This window comes from Dendrobates tinctorius, unplaced genomic scaffold (assembly GCF_039654945.1).
Source record: "Dendrobates tinctorius isolate UK_male_01 unplaced genomic scaffold, ASM3965494v1 ptg000214l, whole genome shotgun sequence".
Classification (NCBI taxonomy): Eukaryota; Metazoa; Chordata; class Amphibia; order Anura; family Dendrobatidae; genus Dendrobates; species Dendrobates tinctorius.
The window spans coordinates 1,145,401-1,171,342 of record NW_027361881.1 but is presented as its reverse complement, the minus strand read 5'-3'; the positions used below and the strand labels follow the sequence as shown (position 1 = coordinate 1,171,342).

The window sequence follows — 25,942 nt, the reverse complement described above, 5'->3', positions numbered from 1 at the left end:
ACTGATGACTGCCCACCATTACTGATGGCTGACCACCATTACTGCCCACTATTACTGATGGCTGACCACCATTACTGATGACTGCCCACTATTACTGATGGCTGAACACCATTACTGATGATTGCCCACCATTACTGATGGCTGCCCACCATTACTGCCCTCTATTACTGATGGCTGACCACCATTACTGCCCACCATTACCAATGGCTGACCACCATTACTGCCCACCATTACCGATGGCTGCCCACCATTACTGATGACTGCCCACCATCACTGATGGCTGCCCACCATTACTGATGGCTGCCCACCATCACTGATGGCTGCCCACCATTACTGATGGCTGCCCACCATTACTGCCCTCCATTACTAATGGCTGCCCACCATTACTGCCCTCCATTACTGATGGCTGCCCACCATTACTGCCCTCCATTACTGATGGCTGCCCACCATTACTGCCCTCCATTACTGATGGCTGGCCACCATTACTGCCCTCCATTACTGATGGCTGACCACCATTACTGCCCACAATTACTGATGGCTGCCCACAATTACTGATGGCTGCCCACCATTACTGCCCTCCATTACTGATGGCTGGCCACCATTACTGCCCTCCATTATTGATGACTGCCCACCATTACTGATGGCTGCCCACCATTACTGCCCTCCATTACTGATGGCTGAACACCATTACTGATGACTGAACACCATTACTGATGGCTGCCCTCCATTACTGATGACTGCACACCATTACTGCCCAACATTACTGATGGCTGCCCACCATTACTGCCCTCCATTACTGATTGCTGACCACCATTACTGCCCACTATTACTGATGGCTGCCCACCATTACTGCCCACCATTATTGATGGCTGCCCACCATTACTGATGGCTGCCCACCATTACTGCCCTAAATTACTGATGGCTGCCCACCATTACTGCCCTCTATTACTTATGGCTGCCCACCATTACTGCCCTCCATTACTGATGGCTGACCACCATTACTGCCCTCCATTACTGCCCTCCATTACTGATGGCTGCCCACCATTACTGCCCTCCATTACTGATGGCTGCCCACCATTACTGCCCTCCATTACTGATGGCTGACCACCATTACTGCCCACTATTACTGCCCACCATTACTGATGGCTGCCCACCATTACTGATGGCTGCCCACCATTACTGCCCTCCATTACTGATGGCTGACCACCATTACTGCCCACTATTACTGCTTACTGCCCAACAATACTGCCCACCATTACTGCCCACTATTACTGATGGCTGACCACCATTACTGATGGCTGAGTACCATTACTGATGACTGAACACCATTACTGATGGCTGCCCTCCATTACTGATGACTGCACACCATTACTGCCCAACATTACTGATGGCTGCCCACCATTACCGATGGCTGCCCACCATTACCGATGGCTGACCACCATTACTGATGTCTGCCCACCATTACTGCTCTCCATTACTGATAACTGCCCACCATTACTGCCCTCCATTACTGATGGCTGACCACCATTACTACCCACTATTACTGATGACTGCCCACCATTACTGATGGCTGCCCACCATTACTGCCCTCTATTACTGATGGCTGACCACCATTACTGCCCACCATTATTGCCCACCATTATTGATGGCTGCCCACCATTACTGATGGCTGCCCACCATTACTGCCCTAAATTACTGATGGCTGCCCACCATTACTGCCCTCCATTACTGATGGCTGACCACCATTACTGCCCTCCATTACTGATGGCTGCCCACCATTACTGCCCTCCATTACTGATGGCTGACCACCATTACCGATAACTGCCCACCATTACTGATGGCTGCCCTCAGCACCAGAGCTCAGTCACATCTAATACAGAACATTTGCATGTGGATGTTTGGCTGCTACTTAAAATAAAAGGAAAGGTCAGTGTACACAAACTTCCATCTTTTTTCCATCTGTGATTATAACACAGCTGGGAACTACAACCCCCGGCATCTTTGATCATCTCTGTCATCCCGGCTAAAATAGAGTGTACAACACAATTGCACAGTGTGTGTGTGTGTGTATATATGCAGTCATGGCCAAAAGTATTGACACCCCTGCAATTCTGTCAGATAATACTCAGTTTCTTCCTGAAAATGATTGCAAACACAAATTCTTTGGTATTATTATCTTCATTTAATTTGTCTTAAATGAAAAAACACAAAAAGAATTGTCCTAAAGCCAAATTGGATATAATTCCACACCAAACTTAAAAAAGAGGGTGGACAAAAGTATTGGCACTGTTTGAAAAATCATGTGATGCTTCTCTAATTTGTGTAATTAACAGCACCTGTAACTTACCTGTGGCACCTAACAGGTGTTGGCAATAACTAAATCACACTTGCAGCCAGTTGACATGGATTAAAGTTGACTCCACCTCTGTCCTGTGTCCTTGTGTGTACCACATTGAGCATGGAGAAAAGAAAGAAGACCAAAGAACTGTCTGAGGACTTGAGAAACCAAATTGTGAGGAAGCATGAGCAATCTCAAGGCTACAAGTCCATCTCCAAAGACCTGAATGTTCCTGTGTCTACCGTGCGCAGTGTCATCAAGAAGTTTAAAGCCCATGGCACTGTGGCTAACCTCCCTTGATGTGGCCGGAAAAGAAAAATTGACGAGATTTCAACGCAAGATTGTGCGGATGTTGGATAAAGAACCTCCACTAACATCCAAACAAGTTCAAGCTGCCCTGCAGTCCGAGGGTACAACGGTGTCAACCCGTACTATCCGTCGGCATCTGAATGAAAAGGGACTGTATGGTAGGAGACCCAGGAAGACTCCACTTCTTACCCCGAGACATAAAAAAAGCCAGGCTGGAGTTTGCCAAAACTTACCTGAAAAAGCCTAAAACATTTTGGAAGAATGTTCTCTGGTCAGATGAGACAAAAGTAGAGCTTTTAGGGCAAAAGCATCAACATAGAGTTCACTGGAGAAAAAAGAGGCATTCAAAGAAAAGTACACGGTCCCTACAGTCAAACATGGCGGAGGTTCCCTGATGTTTTGGGGTTGCTTTGCTGCCTCTGGCACTGGACTGCTTGACCGTGTGCATGGCATTATGAAGTCAGAAGACTACCAACAAATTTTGCAGCATAATTTAGAGCCCAGTGTGAGAAAGCTGGGTCTCCCTCAGAGGTCATGGGTCTTCCAGCAGGACAATGACCCAAAACACACTTCAAAAAGCACTAGAAAATGGTTTGAGAGGAAGCACTGGAGACTTCTAAGGTGACCAGCAATGAGTCCAGACCTGAATCCCATAGAACACCTGTGGAGAGATCTAAAAATGGCAGTTTGGAGAAGGCTCCCTTCAAATATCAGGGACCTGGAGCAGTTTGCCAAAGAAGAATGGTCTAAAATTCCAGCAGAGCATTGTAAGAAACTCATTGATGGTTACCGGAAGCGGTTGGTCGCAGTTATTTTGGCTAAAGGTTGTGCAATCAAGTATTAGGCTGAGGGTGCCAATACTTTTGTCCAGCCCATTTTTGGAGTTTTGTGTGAAATGATCAATGTTTTGCTTTTTGCTTCATTTTATTTTGTGTTTTTTCATTTAAGACAAATTAAATGAAGATAATAATACCAAAGAATTTGTGTTTGCAATCATTTTCAGGAAGAAACTGAGTATTATCTGACAGAATTGCAGGGGTGTCAATACTTTTGGCCATGACTGTATATATGTGTGTGTGTATGAATGGTAATAATAATAATTTTTATTTATATAGTGCCAACATATTCCGCAGCGCTTTACAATTAAGCGGGGACATGTACAGACGATAAATTCAATACAAGTTAAGACCATTTAAACAGTGACATTAGGAGTGAGGTCCCTGCTCGCAAGCTTACAATCTACAAGGAAATGGGGGACACAGTAGGTGAGAAATGCTTGTTAATTCAGGTCTGGCAATTATAATAAATAGGGATTTTCATATAAAGCTGCATGATCCGGTCATCAACCCGTGTAATGGTAAATGTGTCTATGTGTCTATGAGTGTATACACGTGTGTATTTGGGCAAGTATGTGTGAATATATGTGTGTATGTACTTTTGTAAGTGACTCAGTGTAATGTATGAATTTATGTGTATGTTTAATCATTTGTGCATTTATACTTATGTATTTGTGTGTGTCTGTATGTGTATATATGCATGCGTGTATTTATATGTATGTGTCTGAGTATATGTGTAGGTGTATTTACATGTATGTATTGATATGTATCTGTGTATGTAGGTGTGTACAGGTATGTGTATTTATAAATATATGTATGCATCCATATGTGTGTGTGATGCCTTATGGCAGATTTATTAAATTTGTTTTAGACATTTTTGTGTTAGTTTTATAAAGTGTCTAGCTAAGGAGGTGTGGCCTAGAATAAAGGGGTGTGGCATAAAAGGCATAAAAAACCTTTTTGTGCAAGATATTGGGAAAGCAGCAGAGGCCTCGTAAAACCAGGAGAATCTACAACAAATGCTTTGATTTCATTAGATAGAAAAATGTCTAAATGTAAATATGAAATGTAACTCACTCATAATTAATAAATTGAGATAAGCAAAAAAGCGAGTGCTAAAATGTAACTTATAATAATATATTTAGAGTGTTGCTCTTATGGCTACATCAATATTGGTATGTCGTATAAAATATAAATGAAGCATCCCTCATTCCTGTAGCTAATTATTGCTCCTATAGCTATGCTGCTGGCAGCCGGTCCCTCTTTACCCCGTCTACTTGTGATACACTGTATAGGAGCCCTGATGTGGGATACGTCAGCTCTATGTGTGTGTTACTAACACTTATGCAGCCATTAGAGCAACATGTTATTAAACGTTACATTCTATCTCACACTCTTTGGCTCATTTCTCCTAATTCACAAGGTGTTAAAAAGTGATACATTTTTTCAAGCAGAAGCCACTTCTGCAAATTCTACTTTCTAGGGAAGTTTTCAGCCCATTTTTTTCCCTGAAGATTTTCTTGAAGCAATTTTGAAGTGTTTTTAAAGAGTTTTATTTTTGTGACGTGTTCATCCTTTGCAGCCTTATTTCACCTGACAGGGCTGAGATTGCAGAAGTCAAAAGAGAAAAAAAGGGTTTGGGAAAACTTGTTGTGTAAACATCATGTATTTAATTCTTGTTAGTCTTCAAAGATCTGACCGGCGCTTTTTATTTCCACCAGGAGTTTTTCAAAAACTCTTCAGAAAAAAAAAAGCTCAAACTTCTCCTATGAGCAGCAAAGGGGATTTCCCATAGAAATGAATAGGGAGAGTTTTCAGTGTTGTTGCAGCTGTAATGGAGGCAGATTTAGGAGAGGATCCGCTAAAAATTCCTCCAAAAACTCTGTTCCAAAATGCCATAACTAAAGTAGAAGTATACAATGTTCTGAAAAAAGTTCAACCGAGAGAAAAAAAAAATACTGTACACAACTGGCAGCAGAATTCAGAGCAAGAGAAGTCTTGAAAAATCTTAGCAAAACATTGTGTGTGAATCCAGTGTAAAAGGATGAAGGACAGAGGCAATAGGTGGATATGTGAATGTGTGCTATGTTGTATGGCTTTGCACCTCTGTGTGATGTATGTGTGTATAATTGGCCATGTACATGACGAATGGGTGTATGATTGCATATGTGTGGGCAGGATGTTTGTATGACTGGGTACAGTTGTGAGAAAAACTGTTTGCCTCCTTCCTGATTTCCTCTTTTGGGAGAATATTCTAGACTCACAAGACAAAAGCAGAACTTTTTGCAAGGCGTATGTCCCATTATATGTGGCGTAGAAGTGACACATCATTTCAGAAAAGCAACATCATACCAACAGTAAAATATGGTGGTAGTGTGATTGTCTGGGGCTGTTTTGCCGCTTCAGGACCTGGAAGACTGGCTGTGGTAAATGGAACCATGAATACTACCGTCTACCAAAAAATCCTGGAGGAGAATGTCCGGACTTCTGTTCCTGACCTCAAGCTGAAGCGCACTTGGGTTATATAGCAGCACAATGATCCAAAAATATACCAACAAGCCCACCTCAAAATGGCTTAAAAAAAACAACAAAATTAAGACTTTGGAGTGGCGTAGTCAAAGTCTTGACATTAATCTGATTGAGATTCATTTAGAAGACCTTCATATATAAACTGCATTTTGTGATTACTTGTGTTATTATCTTTGTCTTTGATGATAGGAAACATTTAGTGTGACAATCATGCAAAAGAAAAGCAAATCAGGAAGGGGGTGAACACTTTCACACAGCTGTATATGTATATGATGTATGTGTGTATGACTGGGTGTATGTGTGGGTGTACAGTATATGAATATATAATTGTGTATGTGAAGTTTGTATCCAACCGGCAATAGATTTATTTGTTGATAGACGATCGCAGCTCAGACAGCCGCAGTCTCGTGGCTCATTATAATAATAATAAATAATAAATTTTATTTTTATAGCGCCGACATATTCCGCAGCACTTTACATTTCAGAGGGGATTTGTACAGACAATAGACATTACAGCATAACAATAATCACATACAGTAGATTATAACAAATACCAAGAGGAGTGAGGTCCCTGCTCGCAAGCTTACAGTCTATGAGGAAAGAGGGAGACACGAAAGGTGGGTGGTAACAGTTGCCCTGATTGTATGGACCAGCCATAATGTTAAGTGTGTAACAGTACAGACACAGAGGGCTAATGGATGCATAAAGCATGTGGGAACATGATGCTGGGAACCTGGTTATGGTAAAACTTTTGGCTCTGCCACACAGGGATAGGTTAGGTTAATGTGTTGAGGCGATAGGCTAGTCTGAATAAATGCGTTTTCAGGACACGCTTAAAATTGTGGGGATTGGGGACTAATCGTATTGACCTGGGAAGTGCATTCCAAAGAATTGGCGCGGCACGTGTAAAGTCTTGGAGACGGGAGTGGAAGGTTCTGACTATTGAGGATGCTAACCTCAGGTCATCAGCAGAACGGAGGGCGCGGGTAGGGTGGTATACTGAAACAAGGGAGGAGATGTAGGGTGGTGCTGAGCCATGGAGGGCTTTGTGGGTGAGGGTAATAAGTTTATACTGAATTCTGGAGTGGATGGGTAGCCAGTGTAATGACTGGCACAAGGTAGAGGCATCGGTGTAACGATTGGTGAGGAATATGATCCTGGCTGCAGCATTCAAGACAGATTGGAGAGGGGAGAGTTTGGTAAGAGGGAGACCGATTAGAAGAGAGTTACAATAGTCGAGACGAGAATGAATAAGAGAAACAGTAAGAGTTTTTGCAGAGTCAAAAGTAAGAAAAGGTCGAATTCTAGAAATGTTTTTGAGGTGCAGATGACAAGAGCGAGCCAGTGATCGAATGTGGGGGGCAAAGGAAAGCTCGGAATCAAGTATGACCCCAAGACAGCGGGCATGTTGCTGGGGAGTAATAGTGGAACCACACACGGAAATGGCAATGTCGGGTGTAGGTACATTAGTAGCGGGAGGAAACACCAGGAGTTCAGTCTTTGACAGGTTCAGTTTCAGATATAGTGAGGACATGATATTAGACACAGCGTTTAGACAATCGCCAGTGTTTTCTAGAAAGGCTGGCGTGATGTCAGGAGAAGAAGCGTATAATTGGGTGTCATCAGCATAGAGATGGTACTGGAAACCAAATCTACTGATTGTTTGACCAATAGGGGCAGTGTACAAGGAGAAGAGGAGGGGGCCTAGAACCGATCCTTGAGGAACCCCAACAGTAAGGGGAAGGTGAGAGGAGGAGGAACCGGCAAAAGAAACAGTAAAGGAGCGGTCGGAGAGATAGGAGGAGAACCAGGAGAGAACGGTGTCCTTGAGGCCAATGGAATGGAGCATAGTGAGGAGGAGCTGATGATCCACAGTGTCGAATGCTGCAGAGAGATCCAAGAGAATTAGCATGGAGTAATGACCATTAGATTTAGCTGTTAGCAGATCATTAGAGACTTTAGTGAGGGCAGTTTCAGTGGAGTGTAAAGAGCGGAAACCGGATTGGAGAGGGTCGAGAACAGAGTTTTCTGAGAGATAGCGGATAAGACGGGAGTGGACCAGGCGTTCCAGGAGTTTAGAGATGAAGGGAAGATTAGAGACAGGTCTATAGTTAGCGGCACAGTTTTGGTCGAAGGGATGGTTTTTTAAGTAGTGGATGTATGATGGCATGCTTAAATGAGGAGGGAAAAATACCAGAAGAGAGAGAGAGGTTAAATATTTTAGTTAGGTGAGGGGTGACAGCAGGGGAAAGGGACTGGAGGAGATGTGACGGAAATGGGTCACTGGTGCAAGTAGTTGGGCGAGAAGATGCAAGGAGCCTGCTTACTTCTTCTTCTGTGACTGGTTCAAAATCAGAGAGTGAGTTAGATGCAGTGGGGGAGGGAGGACAGTGCATGGTATGAGGGGATTTGGAGATAATTTCCTGTCGGATCTGGTCAATTTTTTCTTTGAAGTAATTGGCCAGATCGTCAGCTCGGAGCTCCGTGGTTGGGGCCTGTACTCTTGGATTGAGTAGAGAATGAAAAGTGTCAAAGTATTAGTTACATATTAAATGGTTAATAATGATTTTAAGTTTGCAGCTGTTACTTAATACAGTTTTTCATAGTAGTGCAAGTGTCGGTGCTGCTGATGGTATTTGCATTCTCTACACTAGTTTCTTTTATTATTGATCAATTTTGTCATCACTTCCATTGTTGCTTCATTCATTACATTATTTTTTTTTATTTAACAAAAATAGAAACAAAAATATTAATTTACGTTCTGAACAAGGAAGAGAATCTGATACATTATTTATTCTGTACTGCAAGAAATAATAGAAATTAATAGAAAGTGAAACGGGCGAAAAGAACGGATCCCAGCAGAACAAATACAAGTCACAAGGTAAGTCAGGAGCCGGGCAGCAAAGGGTGAAACTTGCAGCAGAGCCGGGCAGCAAAGGGTGAAACCTGCAGCAGAGCCGGGCAGCAAAGGGTGAAACCTGCAGCAGAGCCGGGCAGCAAAGGGTGAAACCTGCAGCAGAGCCGGGCAGCAAAGGGTGAAACCTGCAGCAGAGCCGGGCAGCAAAGGGTGAAATCTGCAGCAAAAGGTGAAATCTGCAGCAGAGCCGGGTAGCAAAGGGTGAAACCTGCATCAGAGCTGGGTAGCAAAAGGTGAAATCTGCAGCAGAGCTGAGCAGCAAAGGGTGAAATCTGCAATAGAGCCGGGAAGCAAAGGGTGAAATCTGCAGCAGAGCAGGGCAGCAAAGGGTGAAACCTGCAGCAGAGCAGGGCAGCAGAGGGTGAAATCTGCAGCAGAGCCGAGCAGCAGAGGGTGAAGTATGCAGCAGAGCCGGGCAGCAAAGGGTGAAATCTGCAGCAGAGCCGGGCAGCAAAGGGTGAAGCCTGCAGCAGAGCCGGGCAGCAAAGGGTGAAGCCTGCAGTAGAGCCGGGCAGCAAAGGGTGAAATCTGCAGCAGAGCCGGGCAGCAAAGGGTGAAATCTGCAGCGCAGCTGGGCAGCAAAGGGTGAAATCTGCAGCAGAGCTGAGCAGCAAAAGGTGAAATCTGCAGCAGAGCCGGGTAGCAAAGGGTGAAACCTGCATCAGAGCTGGGTAGCAAAAGGTGAAATCTGCAGCAGAGCTGAGCAGCAAAGGGTGAAATCTGCAATAGAGCCAGGAAGCAAAGGGTGAAATCTGCAGCAGAGCAGGGCAGCAAAGGGTGAAACCTGCAGCAGAGCAGGGCAGCAGAGGGTGAAATCTGCAGCAGAGCCGGGCAGCAAAGGGTGAAATCTGCAGCAGAGCCGGGCAGCAAAGGGTGAAATCTGCAGCAGAGCCAAGCAGCAAAGGATGAAACCTGCAGCAGAGCCGGGCAGCAAAGGGTGAAACCTGCAGCATAGCCGGGCAGCAAAGGGTGAAACCTGCAGCAGAGTCGGGCAGCAAAGGGTGAAACCTGCAGCAGAACCGGGCAGCAAAGGGTGAAACCTGCAGCAGAACCGGGCAGCAAAGGGTGAAACCTGCAGCAGAGCCGGGCAGCAAAAGTGAAACCTGCAGCAGAGCCGGGCAGCAAAGGGTGAAACCTGCAGCAGAGCCGGGCAGCAAAGGGTGAAGCCTGCAGCAGAGCCGGGCAGCAAAGGGTGAAACCTGCAGCAAAGGGTGAAACCTGCAGCAAAGGGTGAAACCTGCAGCAGAGCCGGGCAGCAAAGGGTGAAATCTGCAGCAGAGCTGAGCAGCAAAAGGTGTAATCTACAGCAGAGCCGGGCAGCAAAAGGGTGAAATCTGCAGCAGAGCCGGGCAGCAGAGGGTGAAGCCTGCAGCAGAGCCGGGCAGCAGAGGGTGAAGCCTGCAGCAGAGCCGGGCAGCACAGGGTGAAGCTTGCAGCAAAGGGTGAAATCTGCCGCAGAGCCAGGCAGCAAAGGGTGAAATCTGCAGCAGAGCCAGGCAGCAAAGGGTGAAATCTGCAGCAGAGCCGGGCAGCAAAGGGTGAAGCCTGCAGCAGAGCCAGGCAGCACAGGGTGAAGCCTGCAGCAAAGGGTGAAATCTGCAGCAGAGTCGGGCAGCAAAGGGTGAAATCTACAGCAGAGCCGGGCAGCAAAGGGTGAAATCTACAGCAGAGCCGGGCAGCAAAGGGTGAAATCTGCAGCAGAGCCGGGCAGCAAAGGGTGAAATCTGCAGCAGAGCCGGGCAGCAAAGGGTGAAACCTGCAGCTGAGCCGGGCAGCAGAGGGTGAAACCTGCAGCAGAGCCGGGCAGCAAAAGGTGAAACCTACAGCAGAGCCAGGCAGCAAAGGGTGAAACCTGCAGCAGAGCCGGGCAGCAAAGGGTGAAACCTGCGGCAGAGCCGGGCAGCAAAGGGTGAAACCTGCAGCAGAGCTGGGCAGCAAAAGGTGAAATCTGCAGCAGAGCCGGGCAGCAAAGGGTGAAATCTGCAGCTGAGCCGGGCAGCAGAGGGTGAAACCTGCAGCAGAGCCGGGCAGCAAAGGGTGAAATCTGCAGCTGAGCCGGGCAGCAGAGGGTGAAACCTGCAGCAGAGCCGGGCAGCAAAAGGTGAAACCTACAGCAGAGCCGGGCAGCAAAGGGTGAAACCTGCAGCAGAGCCGGGCAGCAAAGGTTGAAACCTGCGGCAGAGCCGGGCAGCAAAGGGTGAAACCTGCAGCAGAGCTGGGCAGCAAAAGGTGAAATCTGCAGCAGAGCCGGGCAGCAAAGGGTGAAACCTGCAGCAGAGCCGGGCAGCAAAAGGTGAAATCTGCAGCAGAGCCGGGCAGCAAAGGGTGAAATCTACAGCAGAGCCGGGCAGCAGAGGGTGAAATCTGCAGTGAAACTCTATAATAAATCCGCTACATCAGGGCCACACAGAAAAGGTCCTTGTGCCCTGAGAATATTATCTGGGCCCTTAGTACTCCATTAGTGCCTCATGATGCAGGTAGCGGCCCCTCACCTCTCGGTCACCGTGTGGCTGCACCACTGCTACGTCTGCCTCTGATCTACATAAAGGGCAGAGCACAGATTTGTACCTTCACAGGAGGCCTCCAGATATTTTCCTTGATGTGTGATCCCGGATTTGTCATTTATGAGTCCATTTTACAAGCGACTTATAATCCGCAATGTTTGGTGATCCAGCAGCTCACATTCCACCACATTACTGAAGTCAGATGCAGCCACATCCCCATTGGGCTGATGGGTCCTTGGATTAGTTCACTGATCATCAGGAGTACCATCCAAAGTCAGGCACACGAGCTATAAAAACAAAACCAAAAAATGGAGCCGGACATGTATATCCTACTGTGGCCATTTTATAGACTAAACCCAAGAAAAAAAACAAAAAACAAAAATGAGCATACACCCTAGAGCAAGTAAATGGTTATAGTGCGTTTAGACAACACAAGGGGATTAAGTTAATGCCATTTCGAGAAAAACATAAAAAGTCATCCCACCACGACAAGGTGACCTATCGGGACCACCCTAACCTGTCTCTAGCATTAAACCCTTACCATGTGTAGAACAACGTCAATGTGAATAAGGGCCGAGCAGGACGGGCCGGTCGTATGGCACAAGGTGAGGTTTTAAAACTAGAGAAAGGTTAAGGTGGTCCCGATGAGTCACCTTGTCGTGGTGGGATGACTTATGCTTTTTAGCTCAAAGTGTTAACTAAGCCCCCTGCGTTATTTACACGCACTATTACCATTTACTGATTACTTGCTGTAGATTGTGAGCTCCTTTTTTTTCTTGCATTTTGTGCATGGACTACAAAACAGAGGACAAGTGACTCATCAGCCCGGTGGTCCGCACCATTACCAGGCACAAGGGGGATGATCAGCCCGGTGGTCTGCACCATTACCATACACAAGGGGGGGATGATCAGCCCGTTGGTCCACACCATTAGCAGACATGAGGGGGATGATCAGCCCAGTGGTCCGCACCATTAGCAGACACGAGGTGGATGATCAGCCCAGTGGTCCGCACCATTGGCAAATCCGAGGGGGGGGATGATCAGCCCAGTGGTCCACACCATTAGCAAACCTGTGGGTGATGATCAGCTCAGTGGTCCGCACCATTAGCAAACCAGAGGGGGGTGATCAGCCCGGTGGTCCGCACCATTAGCAAACCCGAAGGGGGTGATCAGTCCGGTGGGCCGCACCATTAGCTGACACGAGGGAGATGATCAGCCTGGTGGTCCGCACCATTAGCAGACACGAGGGGGATGATCAGCCCAGTGGTCCACACCATTAGCAGACATGAGTGGGATGATCAGCCCAGTGGTCCACACCATTAGCAGACACGAGTGGGATGATCAGCCCAGTGGTCCACACCATTAGCAGACAGAAGTGGGATGATCAGCCCAGTGGTCGGCACCATTAGCAGACACGAGTGGGATGATCAGCCCAGTAGTCCGCACCATTAGCAGACACGAGTGGGATGATCAGCCTGGTGGTCCGCACCATTAGACATGAGGGGGATCATCAGCAGACACGATGATCAGCCCGGTGGTCCGCACTATTAGCAGGCACGAGTGGGATGATCAGCCCAGTATTCCGCACCATTAGCAGACACGAGTGGGATGATCAGCCCGGTGGTCCACACTATTAGCAGACACGAGTGGGATGATCAGCCTGGTGGTCCGCACCATTAGACATGAGGGGGATGATCAGCCCAGTGGTCCATACCATTAGCAGGCACGATGATCAGCCCAGTGGTCTGCACCATTAGCAGACACAAAGGGGATGATCAGCCCAGTGGTCCGCATCATTAGCAGACACGAGTGGGATGATCAGCCCAGTAGTCCGCACCATTAGCAGACACGAGTGGGATGATCAGCCCGGTGGTCCACACTATTAGCAGACACGAGTGGGATGATCAGCCCAGTAGTCCGCACCATTAGCAGACATGAGTGGGATGATCAGCCCAGTGGTCAGCATGATTAGCAGACACAAGTGGGATGATCAGCCCGGTGGTCCGCACCATTAGACATGAAGGGGATCATCAGCCCAGTGGTCCGCATCATTAGCAGACACGATGATCAGCCCAGTGGTCCGCATCATTAGCAGACACGAGTGGGATGATCAGCCCGGTGGTCCGCACCATTAGACATGAGGGGGATCATCAGCCCAGTAGTCCGAACCTTTAGCAGACACGAGTGGGATGATCAGCCCGGTGGTCCGCACCATTAGGCATGAGGGGGATCATCAGCCCAGTGGTCCGCATCATTAGCAGACACGATGATCAGCCCAGTGGTCCGCATCATTAGCAGACACGAGTGGGATGATCAGCCCGGTGCTCCGCACCATTAGACATGAGGGGGATCATCAGCCCAGTAGTCCGCATCATTAGCAGACACGATGATCAGCCCAGTGGTCCGCACCATTAGCAGACACAAGTGGGATGATCAGCCCAGTAATCCGCACAATTAGCAGACACGAGTGGGATGATCAGCCCAGTGGTCCGCAGCATTAGCAGACACGAGTGGGATGATCAGCCCGGTGGTCCGCACCATTAGCAGACACGAGTGGGATGATCAGCCCAGTGGTCTGCACCATTAGCAGACACGATTGGGATGATCAGCCCAGTGGTCTGCACCATTAGACACGAGTGGGATGATCAGCCCGGTGGTCCGCACTATTAGCAGACACGAGTGGGATGATCAGCCCGGTGGTCCGCACCATTAGCAGACACAAGGGGGATGATCAGCCCGGTGGTCCGCACTATTAGCAGACACGAGTGGGATGATCAGCCCAGTGGTCCACACTATTAGCAGACACGAGTGGGATGATCAGCCCGGTGGTCCGCACCATTAGCAGACACAAGGGGGATGATCAGCCCGGTGGTCCGCACTATTAGCAGACACGAGTGGGATGATCAGCCCAGTGGTCCACACTATTAGCAGACACGAGTGGGATGATCAGCCCGGTGGTCCGCACCATTAGCAGACACAAGGGGGATGATCAGCCCGGTGGTCCGCACTATTAGCAGACACGAGTGGGATGATCAGCCCAGTGGTCCACACTATTAGCAGACACGAGTGGGATGATCAGCCCGGTGGTCCGCACCATTAGCAGACACAAGGGGGATGATCAGCCCGGTGGTCCGCACTATTAGCAGACACGAGTGGGATGATCAGCCCAGTGGTCCACACTATTAGCAGACACGAGTTGGATGATCAGCCCGGTGGTCCGCACCATTAGCAGACACAAGGGGGATGATCAGCCCGGTGGTCTGCACTATTAGCAGACACGAGTGGGATGATCAGCCCAGTGGTCCACACTATTAGCAGACACGAGTAGGATGATCAGCCCGGTGGTCCGCACCATTAGCAGACACAAGGGGGATGATCAGCCCAGTGGTCCGCACCATTAGCAGACACGAGTGGGATGATCAGCCCGGTGGTCCACACCAGGGCTGTGGAGTCGGTAAGCCACAGTTGCGACTCCGACTCCGACTCCTGGATTTTATCAGGTTCCGGCTCCGACTCCGGCTCCGACTCCGACTCCTTCATAAATGGCCAATTCATAACAACAAATTTACTGTTGTAAAATATTAAACATCGTGCTTATTCAGTTTCTCACCATCATATAAGTAATCAGACCACTTAGAGCAAAAACTACATTTATTAGAATACAATTAGAATATAGCAAATAACTTTTATAAACTTTTCTAAACTGTAAGTAAATATGCAATAAACACTTTTATGCAGTTAATAAGAAGAAATCTATAAATTTGTCCTCAGAAAAAGTATTGCCTCTGTCAGATCCTCCTTCATGGATGCCCTCAAATCTGATCTAATTATTTTGAGAGCAGAGAACAACCTCTCTACACTAACTTATGTTGGTGGCAAAGCAGTAACCACTCGGGCAACATCTCTGACAATGTCAGGATACAGAGGAATCGCTTGTTGCACTGTTATTTTTGATGAACGGTCAAATTTCTCAATTTCTTTTAGTGCACATGAAAAATTCTGCTGAAATGTACTGGCTGTGTTCCTTGATGGGGATGACTCTTCTTCTATGCGGGAACGCTTTGCACGGTCCTTGTGATCCAAATATTTTTCTAAATTAAATTCTTCATCAGTTGATGATGAGGGTGAAGATATGGCAGGACGACCAAATTCTTCTTGTTCCTCCTGACTGTTCTGCAACCCTTTCATCCTTACTGCTATTTCAAACAGAGCTTCTTTTCCTTTACTTAGCGGTTGATCATCTAGAAGAATCCGATGCATTGGGTCTACATAAACAGCTGCCAAAAGAATGTTATTTTGTAATAGTAGCTCCTCTCTCCGTTTCATTGATGTAGCAATGCCACTTGCAATTAACCCTCCTCTTTGGGACAGGCGAAACATCAGGTTCTTCCACTCCTTTAAGAAAATACCTGGAGTTAAGTCCTCTGCTTGTAATTTTTTAGTCACTGTAAATGGGTGCTCTAGCAATTTTTCCAGCTCAGTCACCTGATTCCACTGACTTTCATTTAGCGTCAGTTGAGGGTTAGCCATGTCTACAAGAAAGGTTTTCAGTTCAACCAAGCGCTGAATCATTAAGTAAGTACTGCCCCATCGTGTGGCTTGATCAATAATTGCCCCTTTTCCAGCACGTCTCTTCAAAATTGAGTCAACTTTAGGGGTTCTGGCAACAGTAGCCAATTTTCTCACCTTGTCAATCAGTGCAGCAGCATGTCCTTCTTGCAGACTGTCTCTTATAGCCAGCTGTAGCGTATGCACAACACAGCGCATGTGATGAATGAAAGAACATATTGACAGTTTCAACAAGATCATCTAAACTATCATGTTGCTGTTCATCTGAAGCAACTTCAGTTTGCTCCTCAGTTACAATACTGTGTTCCTCTATTTCAAACATTTCTGTGTCTGTGGACCCAGAATGTTCTTCTAGCTGCTGGTCACCATCATTACTCTCATTCATTAGCTTAATAGTACTTATCATATTTGAAGCATTGTCAGTTACGACAGAAAGAACTTGCTCTTTTTTAAGTTCATAGTCTTGCAGAACCTTTTCCACCAAGACCTGGAGAAACTCACTGGTGTGATGAGCTTTGGTGTCTTTTACTGCCAATGTCTTGGTAACTATTTCATTTTTGTCACAAACAAATCGGACATTGATGGCAAAATAGTTCACTCTGTGACGTGTGCAGGCATCCATTTTAAGAAACAGAAAGCGTCCCTTGAGAGTTATTTTAAGTTCTTCCTTTTGTTTAAAAGCTTCTTCGATTACTAATTTTCTAATACTCTCTCTCTCTCCAGAGAAACACCAAGCTTGCGGGCCATTTCCCCATTCAGACACATAAAAGCTGGTCGTGAAAATAATGAAATAGGCACACTATCCTTTACAACAAGCTCTATGATCTGTTTTTTAAATGTATCTACTGTCATTGTCACAGTAACTTTGTCACTGACAAAATATCTTGCAACTGATGGATGCAAAGTTCTCTGCTCCTTTGTTTGGCTGGAAGAGCTGGGCACTGGTTCATTGGTTTATTTATGCAGGGGGCATTTATGCACACTTTATCGAAGTACAGTTTATCAAAGTACTGGCAGTTATAACATGGCAGTTAGACAGGGCAGGAGACAGGTAAGACATTTATATACATCTACTCCCTGTTCATTAGGAGTAAAACAAATGTATACCATATGCATTTGTGTAATTTTTATTCTGGCCGCTGCATTCACACACATCCACCGCCCTGGCATTAACTCTCTACACTCCATCCATATCGGCCCCTCGCTCCTTTCCTCTCCTATGTATAGCACTCACGCTCTTTTCACATTGTTAAATTGCACAGATCCAGTCAGTCCCACCATTCAACATCAGAGACGCTCTCAGAAATCACTTAACCATCTGCTCACTCTTTCTATCCTCCTCCTACTCGCAGGAGACATTGCTCCCAACCCTGGTCCCCCATGTTATAGAAAGTCAAACCCCCCACCTGCTACACTCAGAAACCCCTCTAATCTTATTAATATTCCCTGCCTGCCATCTGTCTCTCTTAATTGTGCACTTTGGAATTCTCGCTCAGTGTGTAACAAACTCTCCTTCATCCATGACTTCTTCCTTTCTAATTCTCTTAACCTCCTGGCTCTTACTGAAACCTGGAACCAGCAGTCAGACACTACCGCTGCTGCTGCTCTTTCATACGGGGGGCTACACTTCTCTCATACCCCAAGATCAGACAATAGAGCTGGTGGAGGCGTTGGTCTGCTCCTATCACCAAAATGTACCTTTCAGGTTATCCCTCAAGTACCCTCATTAGTCTTCCCTTCTTTTGAGGTCCATGCCGTCAGACTCTACACCCCCTTCTCCATGCGAGTGGCGGTGGTGTATCGTCCTCCCAGCCCCTCCCATCAGTTCCTGGATCATTTTGCCACTTGGCTTCCACATTTTCTCTCCTGTGACATCCCTACCCTCATCATGGGAGATTTCAACATCCCCATTGCTCTTCCCCTCTCACCATCTGCTACTCACCTTTTATCTCTAACCTCCTCATTTGGCCTTTCGCAGCTTACTAATTCTCCAACGCATGAAGACGGAAACTCCCTCGACTTGGTCTTCTCTCGGCTTTGTGCAGTGGATGATTTCGCAAACTCCCCTCTCTGGCTCTCTGACCACAATCTTCTTTCATTCTCTATCAAGAACTGCCTGGCTGCTCAGGTCACCCCCACTGTCCAGACTTATAGAAACATACAGGCCATTAACACCCAGAAACTTATGAAGAACTTGCAGTCTTCATTGGCCCCTATCTCCTCCCTCTCATGTCCTGATTCTGCATTGAAGCATTACAATGAAACACTTCAAAGTGCCCTGGATGAATTTGCACCCCCTATAAGTAGAACACCACAACGCAGACGGCAACAACCCTGGCACACGGTGCAAACACGTTTCTTGCAGCGGTGCTCCAGGTGCGCCGAACGTCTGTGGAGAAAATCCAATCTACACGAAGATTTCATCCATTTTAAGTTTATGCTTAGAACATACAACACTGCCCGTCACCTCTCCAAACAAGCCTATTTCAACACCCTCATCACCTCACTGTCCAATAACTCGAAACGTCTCTTTGACACTTTTCATTCTCTACTCAATCCAAGAGTACAGGCCCCAACCACGGAGCTCCGAGCTGACGATCTGGCCAATTACTTCAAAGAAAAAATTGACCAGATCCAACAGGAAATTATCTCCCAATCACCTCATACCATGCACTGTCCTCCCTCCCCCACTGCATCTAACTCACTCTCTGATTTTGAACCAGTCACAGAAGAAGAAGTAAGCAGGCTCCTTGCATCTTCTCGCCCAACTACTTGCACCAGTGACCCATTTCCGTCACATCTCCTCCAGTCCCTTTCCCCTGCTGTCACCCCTCACCTAACTAAAATATTTAACCTCTCTCTCTCTTCTGGTATTTTTCCCTCCTCATTTAAGCATGCCATCATACATCCTCTACTTAAAAAACCATCCCTACGACCAAAACTGTGCCGCTAACTATAGACCTGTCTCTAATCTTCCCTTCATCTCTAAACTCCTGGAACGCCTGGTCCACTCCCGTCTTATCCGCTATCTCTCAGAAAACTCTGTTCTCGACCCTCTCCAATCCGGTTTCTGCTCCTTACACTCCACTGAAACTGCCCTCACTAAAGTCTCTAATGATCTGCTAACAGCTAAATCAAATGGTCACTACTCCATGCTAATTCTCTTGGATCTCTCTGCAGCATTCGACACTGTGGATCATCAGCTCCTCCTCACTATGCTCCTTTCCATTGGCCTCAAGGACACCGTTCTCTCCTGGTTCTCCTCCTATCTCTCCGACCGCTCCTTTACTGTATCTTTTGCCGGTTCCTCCTCCTCTCATCTTCCCCTTACTGTTGGGGTCCCCCAAGGATCGGTTCTAGGCCCCCTCCTCTTCTCCTTGTACACTGCCCCTATTGGTCAAACAATCAGTAGATTTGGTTTCCAGTACCATCTCTATGCTGATGACACCCAATTATACGCTTCTTCTCCTGACATCACGCCAGCCTTTCTAGAAAACACCGGCGATTGTCTAAACGCTGTGTCTAATATCATGTCCTCACTATATCTGAAACTGAACCTGTCAAAGACTGAACTCCTGGTGTTTCCTCCCTCTACTAATGTACCTATACCCGACATTGCTCTTTCTGTGTGTGGTTCCACTATTACTCCCCAGCAACATGCCCGCTGTCTTGGGGTCATACTTGATTCCGAGCTTTCCTTTGCCCCCCACATTCAATCACTGGCTCGCTCTTGTCATCTGCATCTCAAAAACATTTCTAGAATTCGACCTTTTCTTACTTTTGACTCTGCAAAAACTCTTACTGTTTCTCTTATTCATTCTCGTCTCGACTATTGTAACTCTCTTCTAATCGGTCTCCCTCGTACCAAATTCTCCCCTCTCCAATCTGTCTTGAATGCTGCAGCCAGGATCATATTCCTCGCCAATCGTTACACCGATGCCTCTACCTTGTGCCAGTCATTACACTGGCTACCCATCCACTCCAGAATTCAGTATAAACTTATTACCCTCACCCACAAAGCCCTCCATGGCTCAGCACCACCCTACATCTCCTCCCTTGTTTCAGTATACCACCCTACCCGCGCCCTCCGTTCTGCTGATGACCTGAGGTTGGTATCCTCAATAGTCAGAACCTCCCACTCCCGTCTCCAAGACTTTACATGTGCCGCGCCAATTCTTTGGAATGCACTTCCCAGGTCAATACGATTAGTCCCCAATCCCCACAATTTTAAGCGTGTCCTGAAAACGCATTTATTCAGACAGGCCGATCGCCTCAACACATTAACCTAATCTATCCCTGTGTGGCACAGCCAAAAGTTTTACCATAACCAGATTTCCCGCATCATGTTCCCACATGCTTTATGCATCCATTAGCCCTCTGTGTCTGTACTGTCACACACTTAACATTATGGCTAGTCCATACAATCAGGGCAACTGTTACCACCCACCTCTCGTGTCTACCTCTTTCCTCATAGACTGTAAGCTTGCGAGCAGGGCCCTCTTTCCTCTTGGTATTTGTTATAATCTACTGTATGTGATTATTGTTATGCTGTAATGTCTATTGTCTGTACAAATCCCCTCTGAAATGTAAAGTGCTGCGGAATATGTCGGCGCTATAAAAATAAAATTTATTATTATTGGTTTGGATGCAGTCTTTCTCATCCACTGCTTTCAGTACTTCTGGATGAAAGCGCTGTAAATGTCTCTATAGATTAGAAGCTCTGGTAGGAGCATTTTTATCTTTGCCTGAATATGCACTCATCTTGGCTTCACAGCATTTGTTTTTGTCAGGATCATTTGTCATACACTGACAGACAATGTTTTCTATCTTGAGTGATGGTGAAATGTTCAAATACAGCTGATTTAATGTGATGCTTCTTTGACATTCTCAGGTTTTTAATTCTGCATTCACAATCCAAATGACAATTGTTTTTCCTAAAAACAATTGTACAAAATTATTGCCAGGTCGTACAACTGATATAGTGGTCAGTAATACTGTTATTATTCCTCATGTACTCACAGTTATCTGATGCAAAGTTTGTTGAAAGGATAATACTTCTTAAGGTACTGTCACACTTAGCGATGTACCAGCGATCCCGACCAGCGATATGACGCGGTCAGGATCGCTGGTACATCGCTAAGTGGTCGCTAGTGAGCTGCCACATAGGCAGATCTCACCAGCGACATCGCTGGGGACGGGGATCGCTACTTACCTGTCACACCAGGCGATCCTGCGTCCTCCCGCCCGGCTCCACGCGTCGCTCGTCCTCACAGCAGGAAGCGCCACAGGAAGCTGACGACGAGAAACAGTCCTGAACGTTCTCGCGCGATCAGCGATAAGCAGCGGGGGAGCCGGTCGCTGGTAAGTATCAGACACAGAGATATCGCTAGCAATATCGCTATAACGTCACTAGTTATAGCGATATTGCTAGCGATATCTCTTAGTGTGACATGCCCTTAACAGTCTTCCTCTTCTGAGTAGCAGGCAGCTGTTAGATGCTTGGAAGACGCACACCTAGTATGATCTAGTCTAGAGGAGGAGCTTTACTACTAAGAATTTGCAACACATTTTCACTTTCAGTTTCATACATTGTAAGTAGGGGGGTTGGGGCAGCATGAGGTTAACCAAGTATAAGATTAGATAAGGGCAGTGGAGAACAGTGACACACAAGAAGTAGGAAATGTCTCTATCTCCAGCAGAACTGCTTATCACTGTTGTTCATAGTTTGATAGAACATATATATTTGAGTAACATTTATAAAATTCATATGAAAGTTCAATTATGAAATATTAATACATTTCTTTTAAAGCTGGAGTCGGTACATTTCTACCGACTCCGACTCCAACCAAAACTAACTCCGACTCCACGACTCCGACTCCACAGCCCTGGTCCACACTATTAGCAGACACGAGTGGGATCATCAGCCCGGTGGTCCACAGTATTAGCAGACACGAGTGGGATCATCAGCCCGGTGGTCCGCACCATTAGCAAACACGATGATCAGCCCGGTGGTCCGCACCATTCCCACATTTCATACAATGACTCTTCCTTCAGAACTTTGTCCCCTTTAACCCCTTGAATAAGTTTCAGAAGATGAAAAAAGACTTTTCCTCTGGTCTAAAAATAGCTGAGCCGGGTCAGCAGAATGCAGCAGGAATTCGTGGAAATCAAGTCGAACCTCGGAGTCATTTCCGGATTGAACGCATCGGATGGAAGGAATCCACACCGGACGCGGGCTGCTGCACCCCAGGCTAGAGCACTGTGCACCAAATTACTGGCCAGTCTTGTTGCAGGGAGAGAACAAAGGGTTAACTTCCACAGCATCAGACTGATACAATGTTTCAGATGATACTGATAAGCTAAAATGTAACAAGTCCAGCGGAGGAGGCGTGGCTACCTGAGGGGACAGGCTTATAGGGGAATCCCAGCCAATAACAATCAACAGGACAGGGGGCAGCGGGGTGTAAAGACTGAAATGGCCCTAGACCACCAGGGATCCATCCATTAGATTAACCCCTTCACTACCTTAGACCACCAGGGATCCATCCAATAGATTAACCCCTTCACTACCATAGACCACCAGGGATCCTTTTGTTACATTTACCATTCAATACCCTAGACTTTTTCACTGACACGGATTCTGATATTACGGTCTCATATTCTCTTGTCTGTTATATTGTCTTATTCTCTAGTCACCTCCAGAGCTGCACTCACTATTCTGCTGTTACATTGTGTCTTACCCCCAGTCACCTCGAGAGCTGCACTCACTATTCTGCTGTTACATCATTTCTTATCCTCCAGTCACCTCGAGAGCTGCACTCACTATTCTGCTGTTACATTGTGTCTTACCCCCAGTCACCTCGAGAGCTGCACTCACTATTCTGCTGTTACATCATTTCTTATCCTCCAGTCACCTCCAGAGCTGCAGTCACTATTCTGCTGTTACATAATTTCTTATCCTCCAACTCTTTTATTTTACAAAATTATCAAAATTACACTCAGAAACAAACCACAATACATAAACTAAAGAAAACCAACATAGACAGACATAAAATGTGCAAAACATGCGCAAACAACTGAAAGTCCAAATCCTTTCCTTGTCCTCCACTAAGCTTGGCAGCTTAGGGTCCCCCAGCAGGAATCCACTTAAAAGAAAATACAAAGAAACATAAACCCCTCTCCCCACTCTCACTCCATTCACCCCCATTCACCCCCATTCACACCTCACCGATTTTACTAGTTTACTATTTACAATTTTACTATTTACAAAAACCAAACGAAAATAACCCTTTCCTGGCCCTCCGCCTTGAAAAAAACAAGAACTCTGCCACTTTGGCCGACAAACCTTACCTCCTATTACACAGCAAAGATTTTTTTTTTTTTTTTTTTTTTTTTCCTCTCCCACACATGGCAACAAGTTCGCAGCCTTTTTTTTCCCACCACCTTGCACCGCAGGTCCTACAAGTTTGTAGCCTTGTCACTGCAAAATCTGGTCCACGAAAGTTTATGGCCTTTTGATTCCACACGAAAACTATTTCCAGGGTCCGCAGAGTCTACTTCTCCTGCCCTGCTCCTCTGCTCCTTCATGTTGCTCTTGGCATCCGGTCATCCATCCACCACCCCCCATGCACCCCCCTCCCAACCTGACTACACCCCATCCACACATTCTAACAAAAAAAAAAAAAAAAAAAAAAAAAAAAAAAAAAAACGTGTGTTATATGTTTTTCCTTTTACCAAAGCACAACCAAAAGACATTTTCCAAAACTCTCAATACCATCCCATCTACTTACGCATTAATATACAAACTAAACACAGCATTTACATACCCAAGGCCCAAGTTTGGCACCTGTAAGCCCAATATCCATTATATGTCCTGTTTTTAAAACAAAAAGCTAAGGTGGCATGCACCAGCCCACCACCAGGAAAACGGGGTTCTAGAGGCTCCATCCCTCACTAACACATTCATCCTATCCCTCAAGAACTAAGACTGTCCCTACTTCTGTCCCTAAAAAAAGAAACCTGTCCCTATCTGTCCCTACCTGCCCCTACTCTACCTAACTTATCATAACTAACTCTCTATCTGTCCCTCAGTGCCTGTCCCTCCCTGTCCCTATCTGCCCCTACTTCTGTCCCTAACACACCCAGTGAAACTTATGCTATCCCTACCCTCATTCACACGGAGCTAGCTCTCCCTTGAGTGCGTTTTTAAAAGGAGAGGCCTCTCCAAAGCCAAGAGGCCTTCCTCACACCCAACCTTTCGAACTCCAAAGAACGGACCTTCACCAGGTCACCCAAGATGTTTCCTACCACCTCATCCCTTGGGAGGGTTTTTTTCCGCGTCGTAACTAGGCACCGTGCATTCCAAGTGTGGAACCTAACCGCTGCACTGACTAGGAATAAAGTGCACGGGTCCCGGCCACCCAGGGATCTGAACGCTCCATAGGCCCATTCAGTGTAGGAGAGGGACGCCAGCCGCGGCCAACGTATGGAGGCACCCACCCTGTTGTAAACCTCTGCATTAAAGGGACAATGAAGCAGGAAGTGCTCCATGCTTTCCAGCACGTCGCCACACTCCTCACGAGGGCAACCCCGGTCATCGGAGTTCCTGCACTTCAAGTTGTCCCTTACATACAGCCTCCCGTGGAAGCAACGCCAGGTCAAGTCCCAAAACTTCATGGGGATCCGCTTAGAATTTAAAAGCCCCAGCCCGACCTCCAGATCCCGGCCTGGGCAATCCTTAAGGGCCAGGGGCTTCTGGAAATGGGTCAACAGGACCCTCCTGTCAAGGCACTGCCTCGACATGGTCCTGATTTCCCACATTCCCAGACCCCACCGGCGGATCACCTTCAGAACCGGGGTAGCGTAAGCCGGAAGATGCCCATGAGGTGTGCGTAGGTCCTTCACCCGCCCTCCTGTCTCCCATTCCTGGAAGAAAGGCCAAAGCCAACCCTTGCAGGAGACTACCCACGGAGGAGCCCTCTCTAGCCAGAGGTTAGAGATGTTAGTCTTAAGAAAGGTGTTTACTAGAAACACCACCGGGTTGACCATACCCAACCCGCCTAGTCTCCTCGTACGGTATGTAACCTCCCTCTTGATTAGGTTAAGCCTATTCCCCCATAACAATTGGAAGAACAGGCTATAGACCCGCGTCCAGAGAGGTTCCGGCAAGATGCACACACTGCCCAGGTATATCAATAAAGGTAGCAGATAGCCTTTAGCCAGGGCAACCCTTTCCCTCAGGGTTAAAGACCAACCCTTCCATTGGTCCACCTTTTGGGCGGCGATCTTAAGTCTGCCCTCCCAATTTTGCTGGGGGTAGTCCCCGGGGCCAAATTCGATGCCTAGAATTTTGGCGGTGGACTGGGGCCCTGGAAGGGTGTCCGGGAGATCAAAACTAGGATCTCCCCCTCCCAGCCAGAGACTTTCACACTTATCCCGGTTGATCATGGACCCGGATGCCTCCGAGTAGCGCACTACCTCCGACATAACCCAGTCCGCCTCCCCTCTCGAGGATACGAACAGGGAAACATCATCGGCGTACGCCACCACCCTCAGAGAGGAGCCAGAGCCCGCCCGGTCCATCCCGACTCCCGCCAACGGTCCACGATCTACCCTCCTTAAGAAGGGATCGATCGCGAACACGTATAAAAGCGGGCTCAGCGGACAGCCCTGACGGACCCCAGAACCCACCTCAAAAGGACGACCTGACCAACCATTCACCAGCGGAAAAGTCTCAGCCCCTTGGTACAAGATCTCTAACCATTTTACAAACCTCCCAGGCAGACCATACCTCAAAAGGACGGACCAGAGGTACTCGTGGTTGACCCGGTCAAAGGCTTTCGCTTGATCTAATGACAGCAAGTACCCCTTCCAGTGACCTGCCCTACCCTGCTCCACTGCCTCTCGGACACCGAGCACAGCACTAAAAGTACTGCGGCCT

The 25,942-nt window shown here is 47.1% G+C and overlaps 1 protein-coding gene across 3 annotated transcripts in view; it reads right to left on the bottom strand.

Annotated features, from left to right (window-relative positions):
- The window catches only part of MTHFSD (methenyltetrahydrofolate synthetase domain containing), a 176,889-nt gene that overhangs the window by 117,534 nt on the left and 33,413 nt on the right, over positions 1 to 25,942 (bottom strand). The gene's annotated exons all lie outside the window — the stretch shown is intronic.